This window comes from Hemiscyllium ocellatum (assembly GCF_020745735.1).
Source record: "Hemiscyllium ocellatum isolate sHemOce1 chromosome 15 unlocalized genomic scaffold, sHemOce1.pat.X.cur. SUPER_15_unloc_1, whole genome shotgun sequence".
NCBI classification, from domain to species: Eukaryota; Metazoa; Chordata; class Chondrichthyes; order Orectolobiformes; family Hemiscylliidae; genus Hemiscyllium; species Hemiscyllium ocellatum.
The window spans coordinates 1,489,895-1,499,894 of record NW_026867445.1 but is presented as its reverse complement, the minus strand read 5'-3'; positions in this window follow the sequence as shown (position 1 = coordinate 1,499,894).

The following is a 10,000-nucleotide window of genomic DNA, read 5'->3' as shown; positions in this document are numbered from 1 at the left end:
TAGCGGCCAACGACTCCCAGAGCCGGTTGTGCGGCGTCTGCTCTCAGCCTAAGAGGCTTCTGGGAGTGCTCAGGCAAGGGTCAGCCTGCACCCTTGCTGGCAGCACCCAGGGGAACCAGGACGCTTGCATCTCTCGCCTTCATTTTCGACACAAGCGCCTGAGGAGGGACGCCACCCCTCCCCTTGCGTCAAGAGACCTCCCCACCAGCCTCTGACTGATTCTTAGAACGGACGGAAAGAGTCGGGCAAGCCTGTCAAAGCTTTGAGCGAATGTCAAAAGCTTTAGACTTCCGCGAACTCTCCGGCTTGCACTGAGACGCGAGGTCGATGTGCTAAGCACCACGGGGCCCCTTTCGCCTGCAGGTCCCGAGCCGCCAACATGTTCTTAGTATCGTGTTCTCCAAACCTGGGTGACGGGCACCGCAGGGAGGCAGAGCCATCGCACTTGCCGGGTGGCAGAGGAAGGACCGGACTATGTACAATAGCGGCCAACGACTCCCAGAGCCGGTAGTGCGGCGTCTGCTCTCAGCCTAAGAGGCTTCTGGGAGTGCTCAGGCAAGGGTCAGCCTGCACCCTTGCTGGCAGCACCCAGGGGAACCAGGACGCTTGCATCTCTCGCCTTCATTTTCGACACAAACGCCTGAGGAGGGAAGCCAACCCTCCGTGTGTCAAGAGACCGTCCCCGCCCCGGCCTCCGACTGATTCTTAGAACGGACGGAAAGAGTCAGGCAAGCCTGTTAAAGACTTCCGCGAACTCTCCGGCTTGCACTGAGACGCGAGGTCGATGTGCTCAGCACCACGGGGCCCCTTTCGCCTGCAGGTCCCGAGCCGCCAACATGTTCTAAGTATCGTGTTCTCCAAACCTGGGTGACGGGCACCGCAGGGAGGCAGAGCCATCGCACTTGCCGGGTGGCAGAGGAAGGACCGGACTATGTACAATAGCGGCCAACGACTCCCAGAGCCGGTAGTGCGGCGCCTGCTCTCAGCCTAAGAGGCTTTTGGGAGTGCTCAGGCAAGGGTCAGCCTGCACCCTTGCTGGCAGCACCCAGGGGAACCAGGACGCTTGCATCTCTCGCCTTCATTTTCGACACAAACGCCTGAGGAGGGAAGCCAACCCTCCGTGTGTCAAGAGACCGTCCCCGCCCCGGCCTCCGACTGATTCTTAGAACGGACGGAAAGAGTCAGGCAAGCCTGTTAAGACTTCCGCGAACTCTCCGGCTTGCACTGAGACGCGAGGTCGATGTGCTCAGCACCACGGGGCCCCCTTCGCCTGCAGGTCCCGAGCCGCCAACATGTTCTAAGTATCGTGTTCCCCAAACCTGGGTGACGAGCACCGCAGGGAGGCAGAGCCATCGCACTTGCCGGGTGGCAGAGGAAGGACCGGACTATGTACAATAGCGGCCAACGACTCCCAGAGCCGGTAGTGCGGCGCCTGCTCTCAGCTTAAGAGGCTTTTGGGAGTGCTCAGGCAAGGGTCAGCCTGCACCCTTGCTGGCAGCACCCAGGGGAACCAGGACGCTTGCATCTCTCGCCTTCATTTTCGACACAAACACCTGAGGAGGGAAGCCAACCCTCCGTGTGTCAAGAGACCGTCCCCGCCCCGGCCTCCGACTGATTCTTAGAACGGACGGAAAGAGTCAGGCAAGCCTGTCAAAGAATTGAGCAGATGTCAAAATCTTTTAAGACTTCCGCGAACTCTCCGGCTTGCACTGAGACCCGAGGTCGATGTGCTCAGCACCACGGGGCCCCTTTCGCCTGCAGGTCCCGAGCCGCCAACATGTTCTAAGTATCGTGTTCCCCAAACCTGGGTGACGAGCACCGCAGGGCGGCAGAGCCATCGCACTTGCCGGGTGGCAGAGGAAGGACCGGACTATGTACAATAGCGGCCAACCACTCCCAGAGCCGGTAGTGCGGCGTGCGAGGTCTGCTCTCAGCGGAAGAGGGTTTTGGGAATGCTCAGGCAAGGGCCAGCCTGCACCCTTCCTGGCCGCTCCCACGGGAACCAGGCTACTTGCAATCCTTTCCCCCAATAGCAAGTGCCTTTTGGAGGGACGGCCGGAGTCAACGTGGGGTTTGCCCGCCCTCCAAAGTGTCAAGAGACCGCCGCACAGGCCTCTGACTGATTCTTAGAACAGGCAGCAAGAGTTGGGTAAGTCTGTCGAAAATTTGACAAAGTGTCAAAAATTAGACTTCCGAGAGCTCTTGGGCATGCACACAGGCCTGTCATTCAAGTGCTCTGCCCGCGGAACCGTTTTTCGGATGCCTTTCAAAGTGGTCCCGCGCCGCCATTTTGTTCTAAAAATCGTGTTCCCAGAAATCTCCGGGTACCCCGCCAACCTCACTGTGTCACAATGTCAAGTGGCACTGAATGGGTCTGAATTTCAAATTCGACTGCTTCGCTCTGGAACTCGAACCCGGCAAAACCGTTTGGATTTTTCCCGGTCCAGACTTCCGCGGCAGACAAAGTTAAAGTTTTCGGGCTGCAGACTCAAAACGACATCTGGCCAACCGCCGGGCTCAATTCGCCCAGTTCCTCCGGCACTTCGGAACTCATGTTCGGCATGAGTTTTTGAATCTTTCCCGATGCTTCGGCATTTTCCTCCGCTGACACTTAGAATATTTTTCACACTTGGCCGAAAATTTTTCTAAGTTTTTCTGGTTACTGATTTCTTCTTTTCGGGCATTTTTCTAAGTTTTCTTGGTTACTCATTTCTCATTTTCAAACATTTTTCTAAGTTTTTCTGGTTACTGATTTCTTCTTTTTGGGCATTTTTCTAAGTTTTCTTGGTTACTCATTTCTCATTTTCAAACATTTTTCTAAGTTTTTCTGGTTACTCATTTCTCATTTTCAAACATTTTTCTAAGTTTTTCTGGTTACTGATTTCTTCTTTTTGGGCATTTTTCTAAGTTTTCTTGGTTACTCATTTCTCATTTTCAAACATTTTTCTAAGTTTTTCTGGTTACTGATTTCTTCTTTTTGGGCATTTTTCTAAGTTTTCTTGGTTACTCATTTCTCATTTTCAAACATTTTTCTAAGTTTTTCTGGTTACTCATTTCTCATTTTCAAACATTTTTCTAAGTTTTTCTGGTTACTGATTTCTTCTTTTTGGGCATTTTTCTAAGTTTTCTTGGTTACTCATTTCTCATTTTCAAACATTTTTCTAAGTTTTTCTGGTTACTCATTTCTCATTTTCAAACATTTTTCTAAGTTTTTCTGGTTACTGATTTCTTCTTTTTGGGCATTTTTCTAAGTTTTCTTGGTTACTCATTTCTCATTTTCAAACATTTTTCTAAGTTTTTCTGGTTACTCATTTCTCATTTTCAAACATTTTTCTAAGTTTTTCTGGTTACTGATTTCTTCTTTTTGGGCATTTTTCTAAGTTTTCTTGGTTACTCATTTCTCATTTTCAAACATTTTTCTAAGTTTTTCTGGTTACTCATTTCTCATTTTCAAACATTTTTCTAAGTTTTTCTGGTTACTCATTTCTGCTTTTCCAACGTTTTACTAAGTTTTGCTGGTTACTGAGTTCACACTTTTAAACATTTTCGGGCATTTTTCTACGTTTTTCATGTTACTCATTTAGCACTTTCAGGCACTTTCCTATGCTTTCCTGCTTACTGATTTCACACTTTTAAGCATCTTCGGGCATGTTCCCTAAGTTTTGCAGTTCATTCGTTTGGGACAGTCAGGCAACTTTCCTAAGCTTTCCTGGTAACCGAATTCACATTGTTGAGAACTTTGGAACCCTTCCCTAAGCTGTGCTGGTTACTCACTTTACCTCTTCAGACACTTGCCCCCGTTGTGACAGAGACCACTTCCCGACTCGGGAAATGCACCAAATTCGGCCTGAACTCAGAGGGCAGTCCCCCCTCGAAGGCGTGGAAGTCGGCAGAATCGCCGGGTCAAATCCGGCTGAGCTACCCGGCTTGGAAGCCTCAAAGTCGGTATGAGCTGTCAGGTTCACTCCCATCCCCGTTTGGACCACTTCCCGACTCGGGAAATTCACCAAATTCGGCCTGAACTCAGAGGACAGTCCCCCCTCGAAGGCGTGACAGTCGGCAGAACCGCCGGATCAAATCCGGCTGAGCTACCCGGCCCCGAAGCCTCAAAGTCGGTAAGAGCTGTCAGGTTCACTCCCATCCCCGTTTGGACCACTTCCCGACTCGGGAAATTCACCAAATTCGGCCTGAACTTATACAACAGTCCCCCCTCGAAGGCGTGACAGTCGGCAGAACCGCCGGATCAAATCCGGTTGAGCTACCCGGCTTGGAAGCCCCAAAGTCGGTAAGAGCTGTCAGGTTCACTCCCATCCCCGTTTGGACCACTTCCCGACTCGGGAAATTCACCAAATTCGGCCTGAACTTATACAACAGTCCCCCCTCGAAGCCGTGACAGTCGCTAGAACCGCCGGATCAAATCCGGTTGAGCTACCCGGCTTGGAAGCCCCAAAGTCGGTATGAGCTGTCAGGTTCACTCCCATCCCCGTTTGAACCACTTCCCGACTTAGGAAATTCACCAAATTCGGCCTGAACTTAGAGGAGAGTCCCCGCTCGAAGGCGTGGAAGTCGGCAGAATCGCCGGGTCAAATCCGACTGAGCTACCCGGCCCCGAAGCCTCAAAGTCGGTATGAGCTGTCAGGTTCACTCCCATCCCCGTTTGGACCACTTCCCGACTCGGGAAATTCACCAAATTCGGCCTGAACTTATACAACAGTCCCCCCTCGAAGCCGTGACAGTCGGCAGAACCGCCGGATCAAATCCGGTTGAGCTACCCGGCTTGGAAGCCCCAAAGTCGGTATGAGCTGTCAGGTTCACTCCCATCCCCGTTTGGACCACTTCCCGACTTAGGAAATTCACCAAATTCGGCCTGAACTCAGAGGAGAGGCCCCGCTCGAAGGCGTGGAATTCGGCAGAATCGCCGGGTCAAATCCGACTGTGCTACCCGGCCCCGAAGCCTCAATGTCGGTATGAGCTGTCAGGTTCACTCCCATCCCCGTTTGGACCACTTCCCGACTTAGGAAATTCACCAAATTCGGCCTGAACTTAGACAACAGTCCCCCCTCGAAGCCGTGGAAGTCGCTAGAATCGCCGGATCAAATCCGGTTGAGCTACCCGGCTTGGAAGCCCCAAAGTCGGTATGAGCTGTCAGGTTCACTCCCATCCCCGTTTGGACCACTTCCCGACTAGGAAAATCACCAAATTCGGCCTGAACTTAGACAACAGTCCCCCCTCGAAGGCGTAGCAGTCGGCAGAACCGCCGGATCAAATACGGCTGAGCTACCCGGCCCCGAAGCCTCACAGTCGGTATGAGCTGTCAGGTTCAGTCCCATCCCAGTTTGGGCCATTTCCCGACTTAGGAAATTCGCCAAATTCGGCCTGAACTTATACAACAGTCCCCCCTCGAAGGCGTGACAGTCGCAGAACCGCCGGGTCAAATCCGGCTGAGCTACCCGATTTGGAAGCCTTCAACACAAAACCCATCCGGCAATGCCACTCAAAAAGGGCCCAAATTCAGAAACACCCCCTTCAAAAGGTACCACTTCCTCGGAGACACGACCGGGACACGCTCCCCTCGGCGAAAATTAAGCCCCCACCACTAACTGAAGCCCACCGCAGCCCCAACTTCAACGGAGAAATCAGTAACCAATTCAAAAATGCACTTGGTTACTGACTTCTACTGCTTCAAAAATATTCTAAGTGTCGCTGGTTACTGATTTGTACTGCTTCAAAAATATTCTAAGTGTCAGTGGTTACTGATTTGTACTGCTCCAAAAATATTCTAAGTGTCAGTGGTTACTGATTTGTACTCAAAAATATTCTAAGTGTCGCTGGTTACTGATTTGTACTGCTTCAAAAATATTCTAAGTGTCAGTGGTTACTGATTTGTACTGCTCCAAAAATATTCTAAGTGTCGCTGGTTACTGATTTGTACTGCTTCAAAAATATTCTAAGTGTCAGCGGTTACTGATTTGTACTGCTTCAAAAATATTCTAAGTGTCGCTGGTTACTGATTTGTACTGCTTCAAAAATATTCTAAGTGTCAGAGGTTACTGATTTGTACTGCTCCAAAAATATTCTAAGTGTCAGTGGTTACTGATTTGTACTGCTTCAAAAATATTCTAAGTGTCGCTGGTTACTGATTTGTACTGCTTCAAAAATATTCTAAGTGTCAGTGGTTACTGATTTGTACTGCTCCAAAAATATTCTAAGTGTCGCTGGTTACTGATTTGTACTGCTTCAAAAATATTCTAAGTGTCAGCGGTTACTGATTTGTACTGCTTCAAAAATATTCTAAGTGTCAGTGGTTACTGATTTGTACTGCTTCAAAAATATTCTAAGTGTCGCTGGTTACTGATTTGTACTGCTTCAAAAATATTCTAAGTGTCAGCGGTTACTGATTTGTACTGCTTCAAAAATATTCTAAGTGTCGCTGGTTACTGATTTGTACTGCTCCAAAAATATTCTAAGTGTCGCTGGTTACTGATTTGTACTGACAAAAATATTCTAAGTGTCGCTGGTTACTGATTTGTACTGACTGAAAAATTTTCTAACCGCCGGGTCAAATCCGGCCGGTCCAGCCGGCTTGGAAGCCTCAAGGTCGGTATGAGCTGTCAGATTCAACCCCATCACCATTTGGACCACTTCCCGACATAGAAAATTCACCAAATTCGGCATGAACTCAGAGGGCAGTCCCCCCTCGAAGGCGACTGCTTCAAAAATATTCTAAGTGTCGCCGGTTACTGATATGTACTGCTTCAAAAATATTCTAAGTGTCACTGGTTACTGATTTGTACTGCTCAAAAATATTCTAAGTGTCGCTGGTTACTGATTTGTACTGCTCAAAAATATTCTAAGTGTCGCTGGTTACTGATTTGTACTGCTTCAAAAATATTCTAAGTGTCGCTGGTTACTGATTTGTACTGACTAAAAAATATTCTAAGTGTCGCTGGTTACTGATTTGTACTGCTGAAAAATATTCTAAGTGTCGCTGGTTACTGATTTGTACTGCTGAAAAATATTCTAACCGCCGGGTCAAATCCGGCCGGGCCAGCCTGCTTGGAAGCCTCAAGGTCGGTATGAGCTGTCAGATTCAACCCCATCACCATTTGGACCACTTCCCGACTTAGGAAATTCACCAAATTCGGCCTGAACTCAGAGGGCAGGCCCCCCTCGAAGGCCAGGCATTCGGCAGAACCCCCGGGACAAATACGACTGTGCTACCCGGCCCCGAAGCCTCAAAGTCGGTATGAGCAGTTAGGTTCACTCCCAACCCCGTTTGGACCACGTCCCGACTTAGGAAATTCACCAAATTCGGCCTGAACTTAGACAACAGTCCCCCCTCGAAGGCGTGACAGTCGGCGGAACCGCCGGATCAAATCCGGCTGAGCTACGGCTTGGAAGCCCCAAAGTCGGTATGAGCTGTCAGGTTCACTGCCATCCCCGTTTGGACCACTTCCAAAATAGGAAATTCACCAAATTCGGCCTGAACTCAGAGGGCAGGCCCCCCTCGAAGGCCAGGCATTCGGCAGAACCGCCGGGTCAAATCCGACTGTGCTACCCGGCCCCAAAGCCTCAAAGTTGGTATGAGCAGTTAGGTTCACTCCCAAACCCGTTGGACCACTTCCCGACTTAGGAAATTCACCAAATTCGGCCTGAACTTATACAACAGTCTCCCCTCGAAGGCGTGACAGTCGGTAGAACCGCCGGGTCAAATCCGGCTGAGCTACTCGATTTGGAAGCCTTCAACACAAAACCCATCCGGCAATGCCACTCAAAAAGGGCCCAAATTCAGAAACACCCCTTCAATAGGTACCACTTCCTCGGAGACACTACCGGGACACGCTCCCCTCGGCGAAAATTAAGCCCCGACCACTAACTGAAGCCAACCGCAGCCCCAACTTCAACGGAGAAATCAGTAACCAATTCTAAAATGCACTTGGTTACTGATTTGTACTGCTTCAAAAATATTCTAAGTGTCGCTGGTTACTGATTTGTACTGCTCCAAAAATATTCTAAGTGTCGCTGGTTACTGATTTGTAATGCTTCAAAAATATTCTAAGTGTCGTGGTTACTGATTTGTACTGCTTCAAAAAAATTATAAGTGTCGCTGGTTACTGATTTGTACTGCTTCAAAAATATTCTAAGTGTCAGCTGGTTACTGATTTGTACTGCTTCAAAAATATTCTAAGTGTCAGTGGTTACTGATTTGTACTGCTTCAAAAATATTCTAAGTGTCGCTGGTTACTGATTTGTACTGCTTCAAAAATATTCTAAGTGTCAGTGGTTACTGATTTGTACTGCTTCAAAAATATTCTAAGTGTCGCTGGTTACTGATTTGTACTGCTCCAAAAATATTCTAAGTGTCGCTGGTTACTGATTTGTACTGCTTCAAAAATATTCTAAGTGTCGTGGTTACTGATTTGTACTGCGTCAAAAATATTCTAAGTGTCAGTGGTTACTGATTTGTACTGCTTCAAAAATATTCTAAGTGTCAGTGGTTACTGATTTGTACTGCTTCAAAAATATTCTAAGTGTCGCTGGTTACTGATTTGTACAGCTTCAAAAATATTCTAAGTGTCGCTGGTTACTGATTTGTACTGCTCCAAAAATATTCTAAGTGTCGCTGGTTACTGATTTGTACTGCTTCAAAAATATTCTAAGTGTCGCTGGTTACTGATTTGTACTGCTCCAAAAATATTCTAAGTGTCGCTGGTTACTGATTTGTAATGCTTCAAAAATATTCTAAGTGTCAGTGGTTACTGATTTGTACTGCTTCAAAAATATTCTAAGTGTCGTGGTTACTGATTTGTACTGCTTCAAAAATATTCTAAGTGTCAGCGGTTACTGATTTGTACTGCTTCAAAAATATTCTAAGTGTCGCTGGTTACTGATTTGTACTGCTTCAAAAATATTCTAAGTGTCGCTGGTTACTGATTTGTACTGCTTCAAAAATATTCTAAGTGTCAGTGGTTACTGATTTGTACTGCTTCAAAAATATTCTAAGTGTCGCTGGTTACTGATTTGTACTGCTTCAAAAATATTCTAAGTGTCAGTGGTTACTGATTTGTACTGCTCCAAAAATATTCTAAGTGTCGCTGGTTACTGATTTGTACTGCTTCAAAAATATTCTAAGTGTCGCTGGTTACTGATTTGTACTGCGTCAAAAATATTCTAAGTGTCGCTGGTTACTGATTTGTACTGCTTCAAAAATATTCTAAGTGTCGCTGGTTACTGATTTGTACTGCTTCAAAAATATTCTAAGTGTCGCTGGTTACTGATTTGTACAGCTTCAAAAATATTCTAAGTGTCGCTGGTTACTGATTTGTACTGCTCCAAAAATATTCTAAGTGTCGCTGGTTACTGATTTGTACTGCTTCAAAAATATTCTAAGTGTCAGCGGTTACTGATTTGTACTGCTTCAAAAATATTCTAAGTGTCGCTGGTTACTGATTTGTACTGCTTCAAAAATATTCTAAGTGTCGCTGGTTACTGATTTGTACTGCTTCAAAAATATTCTAAGTGTCGCTGGTTACTGATTTGTACTGCTTCAAAAATATTCTAAGTGTCAGTGGTTACTGATTTGTACTGCTCCAAAAATATTCTAAGTGTCGCTGGTTACTGATTTGTACTGCTTCAAAAATATTCTAAGTGTCGCTGGTTACTGATTTGTACTGCGTCAAAAATATTCTAAGTGTCAGTGGTTACTGATTTGTACTGCTTCAAAAATATTCTAAGTGTCGTGGTTACTGATTTGTACTGCTTCAAAAATATTCTAAGTGTCGTGGTTACTGATTTGTACAGCTTCAAAAATATTCTAAGTGTCGCTGGTTACTGATTTGTACTGCTCCAAAAATATTCTAAGTGTCGCTGGTTACTGATTTGTACTGCTTCAAAAATATTCTAAGTGTCAGCTGGTTACTGATTTGTACTGCTTCAAAAATATTCTAAGTGTCGCTGGTTACTGATTTGTACTGCTTCAAAAATATTCTAAGTGTCGCTG